Raw genomic sequence first — 23,847 nt, 5'->3', positions numbered from 1 at the left:
CTGGAGTGATACCAGTGCTGTTCCAGCTATGAGTGCAGAGCACAGCATTGTGTGGGCTGCTGCAGGGAAAGGTGACTCCATCCCAGACAGACCCAACACATCAATCACTATAGAAATCATAGCCATGCAACATTAGCAAAAACAAAAATATAGCCTTGATGGGACTTCCCAAGCAGCTTCCTTTGTTATCTGTAAAGAAAGTTAAAAATTTAGTATACGTAACATAATTGTTAAATGGAAAGAAGAGATTCCTGAAATTGTAGTACTGGAACCGTAAAATAAATAAATAAGTAAAATAAAACCTTTTATTTAGTAATGTAAAAAATAATAATTACTAAATTCAGAATCAATTATATATCACCATGTATTGTGAATAGTACAGAAGTACAATATGGACCTCTGGCAACACAAAGTTCAGGAGTATTCTGTCCTGTGTCCAGCAGTACAGATTTAATGCTTTAGATAGTCTGGTAAACTAGGAATCATTGGTTATAAAGAGTCAAAAATCTGAGTCTTAATTTGTCCTGAGTTAATTTCTTATATAAAGTGATTTACATAGACCCAAAAACATAAAATTCCAAGGGGATGTGTGATATAGAAAATAAGTTCGGCCATGAATCCATGCTCTGTATTGACACTTTTACCTTTGATTACTTTTCCCCCTTCTCGGTTGCAAATTATTTAATGAGCTACAGAATGACCCAGAATTGTCCTGCAGTGAAATGTGTGTGCAAGGGTGAAGATGAATGATTTTAACAGATGGGTATATCAAGGATGGAACAGAAAACTTGGTTCATTTCCAAACAGTTTAAACATTGAGTTGATGACTTGCAGTTAAAATGATGATGCCTTAAAAAAAAACATTTATGTTAGAAAATATCTTCAAGACCATCAAGTACAGATCTTCAAGATCATCAAGTCCAGATTGTTATAACAATCTATCCTTTCTCTTCCTCCCTATCCATAACTGGGATCAGACAATTAAGAATGTATTACAAGAAAAGTGTAGAGCTGCTTTATTTCCCATAAGAACTCAAGATCACAGTTATCTCCCTCTTTTTTCAAGCTGGCCAGAAGCTACATCCCTTTTTCCAGTTTTTCTCACTGTGGGCACTGAAGACTCTGCCAAGTCCCCCAGCTTTTGCACTGGGATATGGCGGGCTCCTCAAATTTTCAGACCCCCTGTACCTGGGTTTTCCCAATGGATAATATATCCCACCTACCCCTGAGGTACCTGTTTGGGGTACTCAAGGCCCCCAGTCTACTTTAACTAATGGTTAGACAGTCAACTGGTCAGCTCCCAAATGGCTCTTTGGAAATGCCTCTGCATGCGTGTTTGTCAGGCTCCATTTTCTCAATCCTTGGTCCCTCCACATCAAAAGAGAAGCTCATTAGTTGGCAAACTTCTGCTGCCTGACGAGTCCATGGCTCAGGGAATGGCTTAATTATCTCAGGAGTGTAAAATAAAAAAACCTTTCAGAACAGTGGGTATAAACTCACAGGATCACAGGATCACCCACAGGGTCTCCTGACTGTTGCCCCTCCTGCAGCAAGAGGAAGACCTGAGTGCAGACGTGTTACCCTGCTTCACATTTCCTTGCTGACTTCTCTGAGACCTTAAATTGTTTGTTTTTTTTTTTTTTTTCTTTTTTTTTTTTCCCCCTCCCCTTTTATTTATTTATTTATTTATTTATTTCATTTCCCTCTAAAAGCCAAGCCTACCATCTCATAGAATCTCTTGTGTCTCCTCCAGGAGTGGGTGAGATCCAATGGTCCCTAGGTACAACTTCTGTTCTCATGTCACCTCTGTAGGCATCCCTATCTTTTTCTTTATTGATCCTCACCCTTATTGTCCCTCCCACAGGGATTTGATTTGACCAAGCTGCTCTCCCTTTCCCTGTTTGAGGAATAAAGGAAGATGATTTAATATTTCAGTGTACAGCCTGATTCTTGTCCTTAACAGAGAAAATCTATAGTAGCTGCAGTCACAAGTATATGCTTGGAGAAGAATAATTAAAGAAGAAATTGTTTTCATAGAGCTCAGTACTCAAGCACACAGTTTTATGTATATGGGGAACAGAAACCAGCAAAAGTAGACAACAGTCCAGTCAAACCTCTTCCTAATGATGGTGACATTCTGTTGCTTTGCAGGATGTGTTTTAACAGTTTTCATTGAGTCTATCAATTACTTTCTCCTGTCCTAATGAGAAGGACCAGCATGTAGCTCCTAAGATGTTTTTATTATTTTTATTAAAGAAGAAAGAAACTGGCAGAAATGTGTAGTGGACAAAAGTTATTCGTGTACTAGCGTCTTTGTTGCTTGGTTTTCAAGGCAGTTTTCTAGGTGTATTCCCAAAGTTTTAGTTTTGAAAAATGAATGCTAATAATGACTATCTTATCTTAATTTAAACCATTAAAAAAAAAAAAAAAAGTGTGAACACTGCTGAAAACCATCCACCTTTTTTGTTGATTTGTTTGTTTACTTATTTAGCAGCTGAAGAATTCCATCTTGTTAATGGTTTCTAAAAACACTACAGCAGAATTTTCTCAACAGTTTTGTTTATTATGGCAGTATAAATACTGTCAGTACCATCTATGATAAAATGGCATGGGTTGGAAGGGACCTCAAACATCATCTAACTCCAAGCCCCCTGCCATAGGCAGGGGTATCACCCCTGATCATGTTGGCCAAGGCCCCATCCAGCCTGAACTCCACTACCTTCAGGGGATGGGGCATCCACAAGTCTTGGCAACCTGTGCCTCACTACCCTTACAGTGAAGAATTTTCTCCTAATGTCTAATCTAAATCTATTCTCTTACAGTTTAAGACTATTCCCCCTTGTAAAACTATCTGCCTGAGTAAAGAGTCCTCCATCTTTTTTATAAGACACCTTTAATTATTGAAAGGCTGCAATGAGGTCTCTCTGGAGCCTTCTTTTCTCATCTGTAATACTAATTTGTGCTAAATAGCACTGTCAGATAAGGATCTGCAAGCCTTTCACAGACAGACTTCTCTTGTGCATGAAGAAGATTAACATGCCTCTGCTTAACCCAGTTTATGTCTGTATTTTCCTAGAGAAAACATTTTGAAAAGTGAGACTAGATGCCAGTCTCCATTTTTAAATGCCACAAAACTTTCAAACTACAATGCATATAATTATCTGATATGATTTGAGCTGGAGAAGTGGCAGAAATTTGGTAACATTTAAGTCTTTTACTGAGAATTTTCTGATTCTTCTTAATAGTTAAAACAAAACAACAACAACAAGCTATGAAGTGAGGCATTTTTCTGTTAAAAAATAATCATTTCCATGAACAAAGTTTATTAGAATTGTATTCAGTTTTTCAATTAATCCAATAATATTTAAGATTAATCATTTTTTTTTGCAAAACATAGAAATTCCAAGTAATAATATTTGACAAAACTGAAAAAGGTGGGATGTATGATACCCATTTTATAAACATTCAAATTATCTATTCTGATTATTACAATATTATTGTCTCCTTTAAATTGCAAAGAAATAGTACTCTCATTCGTTGTATTCTCATTTGACTTCTATATTTTGTGATTGTGTTATGGTCTCTGGGCCTTCTCTTTAACCTTTCCCTTTTTATTATTATTATTTTTTAGTTCATTTACAGGTTTTAACTATAATTTTCTCTCACTGTATGTCACTGGAGTTAAATAAAACACCAAAAATATTATTCAATGGCTGTATGAAGTTGGTAACCATAATTCTGAATGTGGATCATAAATCTCAGTAAGGACTAGACAACTAAACCAAAAGTAACCTATTATTCCACAGGTGCAAAATTTAGCAAACTACTGTGGAAGCTATGGAAACTCCTACTACGTTTTGGAAGTGGTTAGAATGAGAAAAAGAGTAAGCAGCTCTAAAATTCACATGTAAAGTGGCTTTCCTCAAACACCTTGCTGCGTTTTGACTGACCATAATCATCATGCTTGTAATTATTGGAAAGAGCATGTCTGAGTTTTTCTGGCAATGTTTTTTCTGCACCATAATATCTACTTTTCTTTCTCGTTTTTCCTTTATTTATTTTAAAGATCTTGTTATTTTCAAAAGTACCATTGAAGTTGTTGCTGTTTGGGCATAAGCATAAGAAAGGAAGATACAAAAATTAATCTAAGACTGTATTTCCATTACTGAATTTCTTACCACCCAAAGAGAATATCATTAGTATTACATGTAATTAGGGTAGAATGTCAACACCTGTGAATCTATTGTTTTTAAACACAAAAGAAATAATTCTTCATAAAAATACAATTTTCTTGAAAGTTATAAATCCTACAGATCTTTTACAGATCTATTACTCTATTACCAAAGCCAAATTTGGGGGAACATTTGTACCATTTAGAAATATATGTTCTAACAAAGTGTTAATCAGTTAAATTAAAATCTAACATTTTCAATTCCATTTTCCTTAGTAGTCAAAATAAAGTGAACTCTTTAAAGAGAGCAAATGTTCTCTAAAGAAGGCAAATACTACATACTGAACAGCTTCTGGCATTTCAGTTTCTAAAATTCCATTCAACATAGATCCTGATACAAGTCTGTCAATTTTAAGTTTTTAATGTAGCACATATTGTACATTACCTGAACGCCTTATGATCTTTCACATTTTCACATACAGGTTCATAGAATCATAGACTGATAAAGGTTGGAAAAGACCTCCAAGATCATCTGGTTCAAGCCTGCCCCGCCAACGCGCGGGGCGGGGGGGGCCCCCCTCCAATGTCACCCACTAAACCATGGCCCTAAGCATCAAGTCCAAGCTTTCCTTAAACACCCCCAGGGACAGTTACTCTACCACCTCCCTGAGCAAGACATTCTAATGCCTAACTCTTTCTGAGAAGAAATTTCTCTTAATTTCCAACCTGAACCTTCCCTGGCACAACTTGAGGCTGTTCCCTCTAATCCTATCACTAGTTATCTGTGAGAAGAGGCCGACCCCCAGCTCCCCACAACTTCCTTTATGGCAGGTGTAGAGAACAATAAGGTCTCCCCTGAGCCTCCTCTTCTCCAGACTAAATAACCCCAGTTCCCTCAGCCTCTCCTCATACGACTTGTGTTCCAGGCCCTTCCCCAGCTTTGTAGCCAGACAAAGCTTTGTAGCTTTGTCATCTGGAGATGCTGCAGGGCCTCAATGTCTTGTAGTGAGGGGCCCAAGCATACTAAATCCTGTTGCTTTGTATGAACCTCAAGGGCTTAAACATTTAAAAGTATCTGACTGAAGTAATTCAAAATCATACCAAAAAATGTAAGGCAGCAGAGAAAGCTGAAACATCTGCAGAATCCCTAGGACAGCACCTTGATCAATTGTGTGGATTTTCTTCCTCTTAAAGAGTATTTGCTGAGATTAACTTTAAGACTTTCAAGACATATTACACCTTTTCATGGTAGTGTGCTTCCTCTTGAAATTGCTAGTTATTGTTTTCCCAGAGATTACCAAATGGGCTGGAGATTAGATGGCTGAATTTGAGGATGACAGGGATCTTCAAACAAAGCATAAAATTCATGATATGGTTGCAGAATATTCTGTCTAAATATCAGGAAGGACTTTACTGTGTGGATGATGAAGCACTGGAACAGGTTTCCAATAACTGTTGGGCAACCCACTCTAGGTGTCGCTGTTTGAGCAGGGGGGTTGGACCAGATTATTTCTGGAGGTCCCTTCCAACCTATTCTATTCAACCCATTCCATGATTCAGTGAAGTACTGTGTAACATTATCCATATATCTAATTTACTCTGCAAAGGGTTCAGATGTCAGTGAGGAAAATTTATAAATAAGAAAATGATGTTTCAACTGGCTTTGAGGGTTTCTATTGCACCATTACTTCAGAAAAATTAAGTTCCTTTATTCACATAGTTCTGCTTAACTATTCAGCCATAAGACTTCATTGATTTATCTTAGTAATTTGAATTAAGCAATACTACCATCCAAACTCAACACACTCAACTGATTCCAAAACTGAGAATTCTGTTTCACATAAATATTTTAACATTTTTGTTCTGGATGAAAATGAAGAAATATTTTTTTCAAAATTTCCTCTGAAATGGAAAAAAGAAACGGAAAGTTCAAAATGAGAAGCCGTGTCTGAACCTCCTCTTGTGAAACCATCCTATGGAAACACTAAAAAAGCTATTAAAAGGAATTTCATTTCCCTGATACTGACTTTAAAAGAATTTTTAAGCATTTTGCTTTGTAGGCACTCTTTTTTCTTTGTTTTATTTTTGGGGGGAGGGGAATAGTAATTTATAGTTAAAAATTCATAGTTGGAATTTTAACATGGAAAAAAACACAGAAATATTCTGGAAAGGTCAAAAAAACAATATCATTATCTGCTCTTGGGTTAGTCATTATTCAAGTCTTAAATGCTCAGTCAGCGTTTCACTGATTTTAACAAATGTATATATTACATATGTATAGTTAACTATGGACTTCAATTTCATTTTGGTGCTTATAAAATGTCAGTTTCTTTCTTTACACAAATTCAATTTTGAAAAGTTTCACAGTTAACTTATGATAGTCTTGATGAGAATGTGCGTTTTACTTTTTAAATATTTTTAAATAGTCCCTATGCAATGGCAGTTATTCTTACTGTTTTCTGACCAGCTAATAATTAACTTAATTAAGCTAATAATTAAAATTAAAGTTTTATTATTTATGCTATGAAATACAGTGATGCCATAAACTACATCATGTAAATTATGTATCCAACCCCCTTTTTAATATTAATGTTTTATTCTCCTATCCATTAGAGTTTATTACATCATATTAGTGCTATTTTAAGTATGCATCATGATGCTTTTCCACTGTACTCTTATACATTTGTTGAAAAAATTATGAAAAGAATAAGATGCATTGGCACAATAATATTAACTGTTATTTCCTGTCAAGCATTTTTTGTTTTCTTTGAGAGGGAAATAAATGAAGTGTTACTTATGATTCATATTTTGTATCTTTACAGTCTAACAATATACTCAGTTTACAGCATGAGAATGTCAAAGGCACTTAAAACATTAAAATAAATTTAGCAGTAAACTTAAGGCACACATTACAAACTCACTTATTGAAATAAACTATAACTATTTTTTTTTTTTTCACATTTCTAGCTAACATATTCTAGAACTGCAGTCAAATTCTAGAATTTCCAAAAAGGTCTATGAGACCATATTTCCTATAACTTCATATCTTTGAAAACCACCCATTAACTGTCTTTAAGAAACATTAGGCACAGGGATTCACAAAGAGTTTGGGTTGTGTGTACGTGAACACTACTAAAGCACTTCTAACTAATGATTCATATTGTATTCACATTATTGTTAGATTTTTTACATAGCTATGTCAAAGAAAAATACACTTCTAATAACCTGTCATCATTTTTATTTGTAATTTTCTTCATTTTTGTCTACTGAATTTAAGATCCAGAAGAGCCTAGGAGTCCTATTTCATTTTTCAAATAAGGATATTTAAATTTTGAAAAAAAAAAAAAAAGTCAATACAGAAAAAAAAAAAGTTTCCTTTTTTTTTTTTTTATATATATAGCATTATTATCATTGTGTTCCTATTTGATCAAGTAATTACTAAGCTAAAAATGTTTCCTTTCTCTTCTGCATTTGGCAAGGCTGTAAATTGCTCTTCTTTCAGCATTCTGTGACGCTACTTGATTTTAAAATTCTGTGAACATCTTTGGAAGATTAAGCCTGAATGCAACTATTGTCTAGGTCTCGCTATTATCTTATTATGCTTTTGTAATCATTAATATTACACATCTATTATTGGGAAAACTACAAAAAAACAATGTGCTAAAGGACAACATCCAGATCTCTGAGTCTGTACTTTGTCACCTGAAGCCATGTTGTTTCTGCACCAAGTGTCTACTTAGTTGTAATTTAAATTTTTTTCCACAGTCTTTATTGATTTCTGAGTAGTTACATAGCTGAGCTTCATGGTTCCAGTTAATGGTCTAACCCCATGTTACTGAGAAAGGCTGCTAGTTTTCCCATAGAGAGTAGCTTTAAATGGAAGCATATGTGAGTGGGCTACTGATTTTTTTTTTCTTTTTTTTTTTTTTTTCTTTTTTTTCTCCCTTCTTGATTTTCCTTGGAAGAGAGTCTGCTTGCAGTTATTCAAGGCTGTTTTTTTTTTTTGTTGTTGTTGTTGTTTGTTTCTTTCTTTCTTTCTTTTTAATATAATTTTTCCTGCACAATTCTATGTCTATATGCACAACTGCTTTTTGGAGTAGAGGTGGTGAGGGATTGTATATTGACATATAGGTCTCCATTCTGTTAGCTTTGACTATTTTAAATAATTTTATACTCTCGTCATCTTTGATATATGTAATCTCCTAAACAGAGTAAAAGAAATAAATGCCTCTGAGACTGTCAAAATTACATAGTGATGCATGTACTCTAATATGTCTGAACAAGCATATTTTTTCCTGGCACCATATGTAAGAAATTTCAGTAACAGCTGCTGACACAGGCAATAATTCTCAAAGTGATTTTCTCTCTCTGCTTTCAAAGCTGTTTTGTTTCATTTCTCTGAAAACAAGAAATTATATACTCACAGCATTTTTACTAATGTGATACAGAAAGGTATTTAAAAAAGTATTTCACATAACTGGGCTATCATCCTAGGATGTCTTTGCCATATATTCTCTGTATCTTCCTTTCTCTTTTCATTTCATAAATATGTTATTTCAGAGTGTAATTCTCTCTTTAACCTGTGTCTCATGAGATGCTGATTCAATTACAGCTTAAACACAGAGACAAACATGTATTTTCCTTCTCTTTTCTGTAACACATTATCTGCTCTATGTTGCAGTTTATCACATTCCTGTCTACTTAAAATATGAAAGTGTCATAGAAGTCTTTATGTTCTGTGGCATCTTTTATTGGATTTTCTATAAGAATCAATTTAATATAATTTTAAAGGTTTACATTTTCTTCTGTTCTCAGCTCTACAGACAAAAGTGATTTTGGAAATGAGGATATTACGCATTGCCGTCTCCTAAATTCTTGGGTTGGAGAAACATTTTCCTTAAGAACCAGATTGCCATCCACTGCAGCAAATGTAAAAAGATTTATTTCACTTCAGGATGTTGGAAGCATCAGAAGAGCAATCTGAGAAATTGCACCCAAGAACAGTTGTAGGGCATGTTCCCATGCCACAGTGCTGGTCCTTCTGTGGTGTATGTGACGTAAGCCTCATCTCAGAGTCGTGCTGGCAAGGCCTCACCTACATTGGCACAGGGAAGACAAGTTGAACAGAGATGACTGAGGAGACTTTATACTCTTATTTCTGATGTTAGCTCTTGCAGTGTTAGCTAAGGATACTGGAGGTCTAACTAAGCCTTTATGATGGTCCTTAGAATATGTGTGTGCTGTGAGATGACAAATTTTTTAAAGAATTTATTTATTTTTTTCTTCCACCTTCGACAGGAAAGAAACTTAAAAACAAAACAAAACAAAACAAAACAAACAAACAAAAAAAGAAAACTGATCCAAGTCTGAAAAACTAAGTTCCTGTTCACTGCAGTCAACTTTAAATCAGGAACAAAGTGACCTTAATCTTTTCTCTGTGATGATTAAGAGACCACTCATTTCAGTGTCTGACTTCCTCCCTTCCTGCCTTGCCAGCCTTTCTGCCTCCCCTGCCTACCTCCTGTTCCTTTCCAAGATATGAACAAATACAAAAAGTTTTATTTTTTTTTCTTAGTGATCTACCTGTCCCCACTTTCAGTCTAAGCACACTCTTCCTTACTTATTTTTCAATATTAGAAAAAAAGCAAAATTTTAGAAACCAGAAGTGAAAGACCATGTGTCTTTGTACCTTCAACACTCTTTCTCCTTTCTTTGAAACATCAGTTCTTTTTTAATGTAAGATTTTCAGTCATGGGCTTTCTTCTTTTATGTTTATACACAGTGACTTAAACAGGGAGGCATTCATTTTGACTGAATCATTTTGACACTACTAGAATAAGAATAATATGTTACAATTCTAAGACTTGGACTATGAGGAGAATGTGAAATTTCATTTTTTTCTCAGTATATAGAGATTTGTGAGAGGGGGATATAAAACTGGAGTATTGAGAGATAGAAAAATTTCTAAACTCTTTGTTCAGTTCTAAAAATTTATATGCATCTGCTGTGGAGAATCTAACTGTGACCTATTAAATAGACCATAAAGGCCAGACTGCTTAGCAAATAGCAAACCTATTCAAGTTGTTTCAATTGTCTAGACACTGAAAGCTTCCAAAACCTAGTTCAACCTCTTGGAAATTTTACTGTTTGTTTCAATGCTTATCCATAATTCTCATTAAACTTCCTCCCTAGGGAGCTGGCCAGATTGTTTGCATTCAGAGTAACACCGTTACCTCTCAGGACCTAAAGAACTAACAGTTCTATACTAGTTCTGCCTACAATAATAGTTCTTATTGGTCTGTAGCTCCATTTTTACAAATGATTTATTCTGGATGAGGCATTGACTGGAGTTCTTGGGTTTTTACCTACTGCTGCTTCCTGACCAACATCTTTGTGCTTGTGCTACCAGCATTTTTGAAATCATATGAAAGATATGATTGACAAGTTGTGTCATTCTGCATTTATTTTTCTGTTCATCATATTACATGACAGATCAGGTTTACATTCAAGATGTTTTTTGCTGTTGATGCAATGTAGATTAAAAAAAAAAAAAAAGTGAGAAGAAAATTAAAAAGACTATCTCTTTAGGAATACAGTAAAAATGTTGAATTGTAGTCAAGATGAAGAGAAAATAGCAAACACATTTTTTAAACTTAATAGGCAATATGAATTACTTCAAATTGAGAAAAGAATTCTGGCTTGGGCAAGCTGTAGGTAATGATGTATTTTATAGAATTTTCTCAGCTCATGATGTCCTTAACATTTGATTCAAGCATTTACTTTGCATTGCAGTGGTATGCTGGTCTTCTTTTTTAAAGCCAGCTATCCAGTAATTTTTTATATTATGGATTTTTTTTCCTGCCTTTTAATACTCAGAACAGTAGTAGAATAGTTGGCATGATACATCAAAATAATGTTCTTGCCTAGTCTCCAAAAGTGACGTTTAACCAAGCAGTTACCAAGCTGCCTACCATTTAACCTTTGTGCTGGTTCGGTTTCCTCTATTTTTCTTTAACTGTGCAGAAAATCATGCAAGACATGTCTAATTGAGTACATGTTTTGAAGATGACAGTATACAATAGTCTATATAAAACAGATTGATTTTTTAAGGTGTGGGCATATGACTGAAGAACAATAGGAAGACAAATAAAATACCTTTAGAAACTAAACAGCAGTAAAAATTAAAACCAAGTTTTGTTGTTGTTGTTTTGTTATTATTATTATTTTTTTATCCCATACCTTTGAGATTCAAAATTACTTTTAATGCCATTAACAACTTAATGACTTACCCTTGTGGTGGGTTAACCTTGGCTGGTTGCTAAACATCCACCATGCTTCTTTCTTACTCCTCCTCAGCAGGACAGGGTAACAAGTAAGATGAATAAGCTCATAGGTGGAGATAAGGACAAGGAGATAACTCACCAATTACCTTCACTAGCAAAACAGATTTAAATGGGGGAAGATTAATTTAATTTATTGCAAATAATTAGATAGAGTAGGATAGCAAGAAACAAAGACAAAATTAAAAATGCTTTTCCACCCTCCATCACCCCTCCTTCCCAGGTTCAGCTTCAGTGCTTCATTCCTGACTCTTCTGCCTCCTCATCCCTGCATGCCAAGCAGCACATGGGGATGGGCATCCTGGCCAGTCAGGGGTGGGGTTGCACGGCAAACAGGCGATCAGGCCTAGTCAGCATGGGTTTATGAAGGGCAGGTCCTGCTTGACGAACCTGATCTCCTTCTATGACAAGGCGACATGCTTAGTGGATGAGGGAAAGGCTGTGGATGTGGTCTACCTTGACTTCAGCAAGGCTTTTGACACCATCCTCCACAGCATTCTCCTCAGGAAACTGGCTGCTCATGGCTTGGACTGGCGTACGCTTCATTGGGTTAAGAGCTGGCTGGATGGCCGGGCCCAGAGAGTTGTGGTGAATGGAGTCAAATCCAGTTGGAGGCCGGTCACTAGTGGAGTCCCCCAGGGCTCGGTACTGGGACCAGTCCTCTTTAACATCTTCATCGATGATCTGGACGAGGGGATCGAGTGCACCCTCAGCAAGTTTGCAGACAACACCAAGTTAGGTGTGTGTGTCGATCTGCTTGAGGGTAGGAAGTCTCTGCAGGAGGATCTGGATAGGCTGGACCGATGAGCTGAGGCCAACGGTAAGAAGTTCAACAAGGCCAAGTGCCGGGTCCTGCACCTGGGGCACAACAACCCCAAACAGCGCTACAGGCTGGGAGATGTGTGGTTGGAAAGCTGCCTGGCAGAGAAGGACCTGGGAGCAGTGGTTGACAGTCGGCTGAAGATGAGCCAGCAATGTGCTCAGGCGGCCAAGAAGGCCAGCAGCATCCTGGCTTGCATAAGAAACAGCGTGGCCAGCAGGTCCAGGGAAGTGATTGTCCCCCTGTACTCGGCTCTGGTGAGGCCGCACCTCGAGTACTGTGTTCAGTTTTGGGCCCCTCGCTACAAGAAGGACATGGAGGTGCTTGAGCTAGTCCAGACAAGGGCAACGAAGCTGGTGAAGGGTCTGGAGAAGAAGTCTTACGAGGAGCAGCTGAGGGAACTGGGACTGTTTAGCCTGGAGAAGAGGAGGCTCAGGGGTGACCTTATTGCACTCTACAGGTACCTGAAAGGAGGCTGTAGCGAGGTGGCAGTTGGTCTATTCTCCCACGTGCCTGGTGACAGGACGAGGGGGAATGGGCTAAAGTTGCACCAGGGGAGGTTTAGGTTGGATGTTAGGAAGAACTTCTTTCCTGAATGGGTTTTTAGTCACTGGAATAGGCTGCCCAGGGAGGTGGTTGAGTCCCCATCCCTGGAGGTCTTTAAAAGACATTTAGATGTAGAGCTTAGGGATATGGTTTAGTGGAGGACTTGTTAGTGTTAGGTCAGAGGTTGGACTCGGTGATCTTGGAGGTCTCTTCCAACCTAGACTATTCTGTGATTCTGTGATTCTGTGGTTCCTGGCCAATCCATAACAGTTCTCTGCTGGTCTTGGCTCTCGCTGACACTTTTCCCCTGCTCTAGCATGAAGTCCTTCCCACAGAATGTAGTTCTTCATGAAATGCTCCAGCAGTAGGGGTCATTTTCAGAAGATGCAGTCCTTCAGGATTGCTTCAGTGTGGGTCCTCATAGGTCACAGATTCTGCCAGGAGCCTGTTTCTGTAGGACTCACCATGCCCTGCAGCCTCCTTCATGGTACATCCACCTGCTCGGGTGTGAGGTCATCCATAGGCTGCAGCATGGATATCTTGACTCAACACCTTACACCATGGGCTGCAGGGGAACAACATACTCCACCATGGTCTTCTCCACAAGTGGCAGGAGAGCTTCTTTTCTGGCACCTGGAACAATTCTTCCCCCTCCTGCGTCATTAACCTAACTGTCCGACATGAGGCAGCCTTGGCCTCATCTCACAGAGGCCACCTGTGCAATATCCCTCCGTATCAAAGCCTTGCCATTTAAACCCATTATAGCCCTTTCTTTTGCCTGGTTCTTCTAATCTGTGCCCAGATGCATTGCTGTTTGACAAAGGTTCAGTCACTACTACCTTGGTCTTGATTTTACTTATTCCATTTTCCTGGTGTTAGCACCCTGCTATTAGGTATTTCTGTTTGTAAAGGCCAGACAAGTGTGGGAAAAATGATAGTCACAAAGAATAATTGATCTGATACGATAAAAATAAAATAAGAATGTAGCTTTTTCTTTTCTTTGTTCTTTATTTCTCTTGCTTTTTCATCCAGTAATATGCTAATTCAGAAATGGTATTGATTACAAAAGGTAAGTATTCAGAATTTGATTTAAACTATTTTTGTGAAATTTAATCATATTACTGTCAAGGAGGAGTTGGGACATAGTCTTTTCTACTGGTGGTAATGATCAGCTGCTAATTATGAGAGCATCTTTTTAATTATTCAAAAAGATTACTATTAAATTATTTTGTATGCTATATTCTCAGTTTCTTGATTGGATTACTAGAATGTCTTCTGGGAAGAACAGAAAAAAAAATAACTCAGTTATCTTACTTGTTCTATGATGAGTTTTTCGTTTAAAGGGGAAATAATGTTATTTGAAAATGTATCCGAATTATAGTAGTAACCAGATATTTGTGTAACCATAATCCCACTTTCCTGTATGTTTGTGTATAACAAATAAATAAATAAATAAATAAAATTATATATATATTTATATAAATGGTCAAATAGAACAGCTGTTTTGAAATCTAAACTGAATATTCATAAACTCTCTTCCTGCCTTATTTAACTGATCTGAGCTTTCAAATCTAATGGTTCTTCGGAGTTGTGCTAGAATTGTAACTAATAATCTTATGTTTATACAACATGCAAACGCATACATATGCTACATATGCAAACATTATATTAATATTGGCCAGATTCTGTTGACAAAAAGATGACAGATCATACAGAAAATATATTATTTGCTGACTTTATTACAGTTTTGTAAGAGGCACTGTTATAAAAATGGGTATGACATTTGAATTTCTATTTAATTGCTGTGGAGTGAACATAAAAAGATGAGAGCTTATTAAAACTGAAATGAGGGCAAGTGATAAAAGAACAACATTTTAGTGGTGCTGCAGTAGATCTGTTATCCTACGAACAAAAACAATATTTATTTATTTATTTATTTATTTATTTATTTTACCGAGAGACGGGATAGAGTTTTTATACAACTACTTTCATATCTTTCAAGCTATACTTGATATACAGGATCTCTCCATGCCTGTGCTTTATCTTCTGGGACAGGGGTCCTCAGTAGTCCTAGGAACCTTATGGAGTATAACTTGACATTTTCTCTACCCTGAACAAGATTCTTATTGCCCTTTTTTTGTTGTTTGTTTGATTGATTTTTTTCCCCCCCTTTCTTTCTTTTCTTTCTTTCCTTTCTTTCCTTTTTCCTTTCTTTCTTTTCTTCCCCCCCCTCCCCCCCCCCTTTTTTTTTTTCCCACCAGCCATGACCTATGGGTGTAAAACCACCCAGAGCAACCATCTGGAGAGTGCTTCTCAATCCCAGACAGTACTTTCAGGCTGAATGGTGGATGGCACTATGGGATAGGGGTGGGGGAAGGGAATCATTTTTGGATTAAATATATACATATATATATGTATATATATATATAGTTAAATAGTATTTTGAAGGGATTATGGACATGTGTAAAACTTTCTAGGGGATGAATAGGAGAAGGACAAACATGGGAAATAGATCAAGGTGTATTGAGAACAAGTATGGAAAAATAGAAGGAATAGAGGATATGAGGAAAAAAAGATTATATGGAAAATGAGATAAAAGGTTGTCCAATGTAAACAGGTTAATGATGAGTACTCTTGTCTGAGCCCTGTAGTCTGCCTCATCTTCTCATCATTTCTATCTTCCATGTGATTGTGTTCTCTACATTATGCAGGCTGGCAAGCAGAATAAGATGTCTGAGCACCAGCAGTTGGAGGGGCTGCAAACCTTGTATGCCCAGGTGCCAGCAGCTGGGAAGAGTGAACCACCTAGGACCAGCACCTGGGCTGGAAGCTCCCATATGCATATATGGGATACTCCCATAGGATGTATGCATATATATGTAGCTATTCCATCAGTGGACTTCAGGGTTGATCAGCTGTTGCAGAGGAACTGCATCAGGCCAGCACTGTATTTTCTGTTTCTGCCAATGTTGTGTGTCTGTATGGCTGTCTTGAATGTGTCATCGGACATAGAATAGAATCACAGAATCATAAAGGTTGGAAAAGACCTTCAAGATCATCTGGTTCAACCAGCCTTTTACTACCAATGTCACCCACTAAACCATGGCCCTAAGCATCAAGTCCAAGCTTCCCTTAAACACCCCCAGGAATGGTGACACCCCTACCTCACTTGGCAACCCAGTCCAATGACTGACTACTCCTTCTGAGAAAAAGAAAAAAAAAAAAATCTCCTAATTTCCAACCTGAACCTTCCCTGGCACAACTTGAGGCCATTCCCTCTAGTCCTATCATTAGTTATCTGTGAGAAGAGGCCGACCCCCAGCTCCCCACAACTTCCTTTATGGCAGGTGTAGAGAACAATAAGGTCTCCCCTGAGCCTCCTCTTCTCCAGACTAAATAACCCCAGTTCCCTCAGCCTCTCCTCATACGACTTGTGTTCCAGGCCCTTCCCCAGCTTTGTAGCCCTTCTCTGGACATGCTCCAGGGCCTCGATGTCTTGTAGTGAGGGGACCAAAACTGAACCCAGCGCTTGAGGTGCAGCCTCATTCAAGCAGAGTACAAGGGGATGATTACCTCCCTGGCTACACTATTCCTAATACAAGCCACGATGTCGTTGGCCTTCTTGGCCACCTGTGCACACTGCCAGCTCATGTTCAGGCGAGTATCAATCAGCACCCCCAGATCATTTTCCTCTGCACAGCTTTCCAGTCACTCTCCCCCAAGCCTGTATTGTTGCATGGGGTTGTTGTGGCCAAAGTGCAGGACCTGGTGCTTAGCCATGTTGAACCTCATCCCTTTGGCCTCTGCTAATTGACCCATCCTGTTCAGGTCCCTCTGCAGAGCCTTCCTACCCTCTGGCAGATTGACACTTCCCCCAACTTGGTGGAGCCTGCAAACTTACTGAGGGTGCACTCAATTCCCTCATCCAAACCACCAATAAAGATACTAAAGAGGATGGGCCCCAACACCAAACCCTGGGGAACACCACTGGTGATTGGTCACCAGCTGGATTTCACTCTGTTCACCACTACTTTCCAGGCCCAGCCATCCATCTAGTTCTTAACCCAGCAAACAGCGTGTGTGCAATGTGTGCGTGTATGCTCACCTTTTGTGCATGCATACTCATCCTGACTTGCTGGCTGAAACCTGCACCATGGTGTTGCAGCAGCCTGTCTTCTGCCAAGATACTAGGTTTAGCTGCCTCTAGCAAAGACATCAAGAATGCAAGCAGAAGCCATGTTTTTGAACAATCAGCAAAAAATTAGCTATTTAACCCAAATTGTTTGAATATTAAAATACTTGTAAATAGATAGGAATTCCTCTATGAGAAATATGACAAAAGGTTTAATTGATACAGGAATTTCCAGGTTCTCATTGTTCTTTCCCAGTTTGAAGAAAAAAGTTGTGATTGAAACAGAATGCAGAAATAAAACTATAAAACTGCAACAGTGGCACATAAATGACATTAAGGGTTAAATTTTCAATTCAGGAGTAGTTTATATAACCAGTCAATTCTCTACAAATTATATAAACTGATGGCAGTGTTTTGAGCCACAGAAAATTTATCAAGTGAACTAAGCTGTGATATACATCTATTCCTATATTTAGACAGTGGAGACTCTGGGAATTAAGTTAGGTCATGAAGAACAGCAAAGGATTAAGCTGGCAGCACAAGCCCAGCTGGAAACTGTGTCCTGTTGTTGGAAAGGGAAACGGACCGGAGTAATGATGCAACCTCGATGCGAGTATAATCGTCCTCCTTTATTGCAGGTTCTCACAGAGTATATATAGGCAACTGACTACAGCATGCGCCGATAACAACTTATAATTGGTCTAGCTTCTCCATGCACTTGTCTCTAGCTTGTTTCCTCATTATCTCTAATACAAGGACGTGGGAAGCAGGGCAAAGCCACCTGCGAATTCCTTTCCCACAGTGTCCTACTGCAGAAGGAAGTATCCAGACAACCCAATGCAGAGATTCTGTGTTTATGACAAATGAAGTTGACTATGTGAGACCACCAAGAAACACAAGGAGTGATCTCACTATCCTGTCCCTCATATATCTGTGCTGAACTATACCAAGACACTAACACATAAAGGTTGGGCCAGGGTTCAAGTGAAAAAGAAGAGCCAGTGGATTTCAATTATCTGAAACTTATTTAGACTTTTTCCATTTATATTTTCCATTTGAGACATGAATTAAAATCTGCAAAGCAAAACTTATTTTGTCAAACTAAAATAACTTATGTATGCTACATACAGCTCGAATTAGGTAAAATTATTCAAAACTGTCTCAGCAGAAATGCTTTCATACATTCATATTGCCACTGTTTACATGGCTTTGGAATTTCATTTCTGGATGATTCATGTTTCTGAGGATGAGAGGTAACAGAAAGCTTGAAAATGAAAACAATAAATGAAAATATATAGTTATGGTGTCTGGCACCTGTCTGTGCCTTATTCTCATACTTCTCTGTTCATTGGTGCAGCTGAAGACTGTAGCCTTTTTATCTTTCACCTTAGAGTTATTTACCTTGGTGGCTAATAATATTATGAGACAAAATAAGACAGTTTCATGATTTTGAAACTCAAGGCAGTGCTGACTTCTCAAATGTGTCACATTCTGATTGGGGCCTGCCACTGACAATGGAAAAATGTTTTCTGAGGACAATAAAGGTGCACAGCTGTTTTTGTTTGTTTGTTTGCTACTTGCTTGTTTGGTTGTTGGTTTTATTATTATTATTATTATTATATCAAGAAGATCATGAAAACAAGTATAAATGTATCTGGGGATGCTGCAGAAGAAGGAAATTACTCATTCTTTAGCAGTGTCAAATCACTTGTGCTTTGAGAGTCTTGCAACAAAATTAACGCCCCTCTGGTTGTCCTAGCCACTTCAATAAAAGAGTGATGAGGGAATACATCTATTATAAATTGTATTTACCTAAAATAACTTTTTTCTTCTCTGTTAAGTTTTTTTATTTTTATACTTCACAGTTTCATAGAATCATAAAATCATAGAATGGCTTGGGTTGGAATGGACCTCAGAGATCATCTAGTTCCAATGCCCCTGCCATATGCAGGGACACCACCCACTAGATCAGGTTGCTCAGGGCCTCATCTAACCTTATAGTCTTACTTACAGTCTTGAAGACCACGAACAACATTCAGATATATGTATCACATTTTCAGGAAGCATTCCAGAAAATCTGAAGGCAACAGATTTTCTCCTGGAAGAACTGGGTAGATATGGGAAATATTTATGGAGAGAATTCCAAAGGAATCTTATTCATGTGCAAGTGTCATTATTCTAATAAATATATTAGATATATAAGTATATAAAAATATATTATGAATATAAATAAATATATTATGTATATAATGTATATAATGTATATTATGTATATATGTAATAAATATTATTGGTTATCTCTGCCCATATCGATCTTTAATGAGTAACTGAAAATGGAACATGAGAGATCTCCATTTTGAAATGAACACACTTATCCAAGGTTAGTAAAAGATAAATATCTAATCATTTAGAAAGAATAATAGTGTCGTGGGATATACTTCATGTAGCTGCTTAGCAGGTGAACAGAAGAATCTAACTTAGCATTTGAGACTAAACTAAATGATATGTCTTTCCCTAGCTTCAGTTGAAAATTGTAGGCTGTACTTTTATTCATCAAGCAAAGAGAGGGAACAAAAGAGAAGCCATTCAGCATCTCCTTTCTTTCCAATAAAGCTTTAGGTTTTAGAAGTATAAAAGAAGGTGGAATGCATTCACAAAAAGAATGATTTTGTGGTATAAATATTCCAATATTTGATGACCTTCTGACTTATCAGGATGGAGTAACACACAGTTGTTCCTGACAGCAGAACATTGCGTAGGCACAGCTGCTAATTCATGTACCAAGTGGTAGGCATCTTTTTAAGAGCCTCTGGCTTCAGTGACTAAACATTTTTTATTTTATTTTTTTTTTCCATTTAATACCCATTCACTGTCCGATCATGTTTTTTTTTTTTTTTTTTTTTTTAATGTGTTTTGTTTTGTTTGAATTTAGAAACATTATTTTGCTTTAATTTTTCCCCCTCTCCCTCCCGCCATTGAAAGACAACAGCAACAATAAAAATAAACAATTAGGACACAGACTTTTCATGAACAACAAGCCATGCAGATCTGCAAAAAAGGACCTGTGTTTTTTGGTGGACCCCACACTGAACTGCAATGTGCAATGAACTGCAAAGGCCTGCAATGTGCCTTTCCACAAAGAGACCTAACAGTATTCTTGTCTGCATTAGGCAAAGCATTGTCATGATGTGAAGGAAGGTGATCTTTCTCCTCTCTTCACCACTGGTAAGTTCATGCCTGGAGTGTTGTAACCAGTTCTGAGTTCCCCATGTCCTGGTTTCAGTTAGGACAGTTATTTTTTTCCTCCTAGTAGCTGGTAGGGTGCTATGTTTTGGATTAGGATGAGAAGAGTGCTCATAACATGCTGATGTTTTAATTGCTGGAGAGCAATGCTTACACTATGCCAAGGACTTTTCAGCTCCTCGTTCTGTCCTGCCAGCGGGCAGGCTGGGGGTGCAGCAAAGGCTGGGAGGGGACAAACCCAGGACAGCTGACCCAAACTGGCCAAAGGGGTATTCCATACCATCTGACGTCATGCTAAACAATATATAGGGGTGGCTAGCCAGGGTGGGGGGCCGGCTGCTCGGGGTTGGGCTGGGCATCGGTCAGCGGGTGGTGAGCAATTGCATTGTGCATCACTTGTTTGTACATATTATTATTATTATCATTATTATTTTCTATCTTAATAAACTGTCTTTATCTCAACTCACAGGCTTCACTTTCCCGTTTCTCTCCCCCATCCCAGAGAGGGAGGGGGGAGGGTGAGCGAACGGCTGTGTGGTATTTAGCTGCCAGCCAGGTTAAACCACAACACCCCAGTACATGGACATACTGGCGTGTACAGTGAATGGCCACAAAGATGACTAAGGGACTAGAGCATTTCTCCTATAAGGAAAGATGATAGCACTGGGACTGTTCAAACTGGAAAAGAGAAAGCTTGGAGGATTCTAATCAATGTACAAATATACCTGAAGTGAGGGTACAAACAGGACGGAGACAGGCTCTTTTCAGTAGTGCTCAGTGCCAGAACAAGAGGCATTAAGTACAAACTGAAACACAAAATGATCCATCTCAGCATCAGGAAACACTTTATTCTGAGAATGAAGGAGCACTGGCACAGTTGCTCAGAAAGATGGTGGAGTTGCTCCCATTGCCAATTTTTGAAAGGTGTCTGGACATGGTTCTGGGCAAGTGGTTATAGGTATTTCTGCTTGAGCACTGGGATTGGACCAGATGACTTCCAGTGGTTCCTTCCAACCTCAACCATTCTGTGATTCTATGGAACTACAAAAGGAACAAATGGGAAGAATAATAAAACTCCATGAACTCATCATTTTCCGAGGAAGTTATAGTACTACATTTCTATTATTCTGGCAAATGTTTCTAAGTAAGGTTTTAAATTTACTCGCCTTTGTGATCACATAATTTCCAAAAAAAAAGGCAAGTGCTGAATCTCCTGAATTATGAGGAGGTAGTCTACCTACAGGGGTTTAATGCTAAGGTGATATTTTCTTATTAAGGTTGGTGGAAAGCTAAAAAGGTACTCACACATCTCTTCATAATTCTATCTCCTTTGGGAATATATATTGATCTACTGTAGAGAAAACATTCAGTATCATTCTGACATGCTGTTGTGGTATATATAACCTGGCAGGCAGCTAAGCACAACACAGGCATTCATTCATTCCTTTCCTCCCCTGAGCAGAATGAGGTGGAAATGGAAGGGAAAATAATAATAATTATTATTATACATATATGCATATGTAAATCAAGTGATGCACAATGCAATTGTTCACCGCCTGCTGACCAAAGCCCACCAGTCCCCAAGCAGTGATCCCCCCACAGCCAACCCTTCCAGTTTTTATTGTTCTACATGACACCATATGGTATTGGAATATCCCTTTGACCTGTTTGGTTCAGCTGTCCCGACTGTGTTCCCTCTCAACTTGTGTATCCCCAGCCTCCTCACTGACGGGGCAGTATGAGAAGCTGAAAACTCCTTGGCTTATTGCAAGTACTATTCTGCAACAACTAAATGATCGGCTTGTTATAATCATTATTTTTCTTCTAAATCCAAAATATAGCACGTCACTCACTATGAAGAAAATCAAATCTATTCCAGCCAAAACCAGAACATATACCTCTGTTTTAGCACTTTTTGACTCACTCGTCCCAAATTTCTTCACTAATGATCCCAGAAAGCCTCACTGAAATGAGTAGCTAACTTAGCACTAGATTTGTAAATCACATTAAATTAATAAATATAATATTAAATTTAGACTAGTGGTGACCTATATTGTACTAACCAGATATACTCTGTGCATTACAATGTCTTTTCTGATAAATCCCAGAGTTTTTAATTAACTCTAATGTTTTACATCCTATTACCTGAAGGAATTCACATACCATATACTTCCCAGCTGTTTTTAAAATGATTTCCCCACAGTGTATAACATGTAGATATAGAATTATTAGATTTAAACAATAATATATAGGATAATTTTCTTAAGTTCTCTTAAGTTCACATACTTTCTCTCATTAGTTTTACATTTTCTGAATTCCTACTATTCCTATATGACTGATATATGCATAGATTTCCATAGTATAGGAGTATATATCTAAATATCCCTGATTTGTAAGAGTATGGGCATTTTCTTTTAATTTTATCTGAGAGAAAGCTTTAATTTTAAACAAAATATTTTTGGGGGGAATTTGTATTATTTTATACACCTGTTCCTTCAATGGAATTATCAGTAAAAGTTCTTAATATTGCCATAATTTTGCTCAAGCATGTTTTATTAAGAAAATTAGGTTTTATTAACATGTGGAAATCAATGTCAAGTTGATTACAGTTCCATAAAAGGCATCAATTTCACTTAGACTTTAAAACAGACAGAGACAGTAAAGCCAATAACATAAAATTTATATGAATGTTGTTGTTTTTTTTTTCTACCCTACTCACAAAATAATATTTAAGATATTTTAAGAATGAGAAAATTCAATTCCCTTTCTAAAGTCTAATTTGTATTTCATTTTTTGTTATCCACTACATCAATAAAAGGCTTTTCAGATCATTCAGTAGCTCTTCCTAATACAAAGAAAAGTTTATTCTAACACAAACTTTGCACTTTCACATTCTCATTTGATGGGGTTGGAGAGGAAGAAACTTGGGATGACAGCAAGTACCAATCATGTCAGACGAGGACAAAATGTGAAAGTTTTGTCTTCTGAGGACAGAAGCAGGCACTAAAGCAGATCAATACTTCCTGGTATGACTAATTTGAACATATTAAAACAAGCATCTTGCAGAACATTGTTACTCAAATAATCCTGGAGGCTTGTGTGCAGTGTCTTATTTCATAATATCATGCGTCTATTGAGGTGACCCTTGAGCAAAGAAATCACAGCTTATATAATTCAATTGAGGTCAAAAACAGTTTTTAAGCTGGGTTGGCCCTCAGGGATATGGAATCAGGAGACAATTTCTAAGGCACAGAGGAAAATTTCAGCCTTCCTCTGTCTGTCTCCCTCCACTTTTCTTCTCTCTTTGTCTGTTCCTGAACCACTACCCCAGCACTTACAGATCTCTTGGCTCTGGAAGGTTTATGAAAAAGGCAATTTGTGATTTCTGCTAACAGAATCAGGGAGAGTGAAAGCTAGCCATCCCAGAGTTTTGGGAAAAACAAACAAAGCAGAAAAACTTTAAACTTGTGTAAGAGGTTTGAAAAATGCTATCTTGAACAATGTTTCAGAAGTTACAGACTCTGCCACCAAGGGGACCTCACTGAGCAGTAGCAATTCCAGCTGCAGTACAGTACCCTGTCCTAACTCCTTCACC

At 37.6% G+C, this 23,847-nt stretch overlaps 1 protein-coding gene and 1 long non-coding RNA gene across 6 annotated transcripts in view; both read left to right on the top strand.

Annotated features, from left to right (window-relative positions):
• The window catches only part of IL1RAPL1 (interleukin 1 receptor accessory protein like 1), a 723,370-nt gene that overhangs the window by 396,409 nt on the left and 303,114 nt on the right, over positions 1-23,847 (top strand). The gene's annotated exons all lie outside the window — the stretch shown is intronic.
• LOC118160968 lies at positions 2,763-5,812 on the top strand. The gene is made up of 2 exons (XR_004747787.1): positions 2,763-3,866; positions 5,732-5,812. It is a non-coding gene; the product is annotated as an uncharacterized LOC118160968 (long non-coding RNA).

The sequence above is a fragment of the Oxyura jamaicensis genome, chromosome 1 (assembly GCF_011077185.1).
Source record: "Oxyura jamaicensis isolate SHBP4307 breed ruddy duck chromosome 1, BPBGC_Ojam_1.0, whole genome shotgun sequence".
Lineage (NCBI taxonomy): Eukaryota > Metazoa > Chordata > Aves > Anseriformes > Anatidae > Oxyura > Oxyura jamaicensis.
Note: the sequence above shows the minus strand (reverse complement) of the source record. Positions and strands in the feature narration are given on the sequence as shown.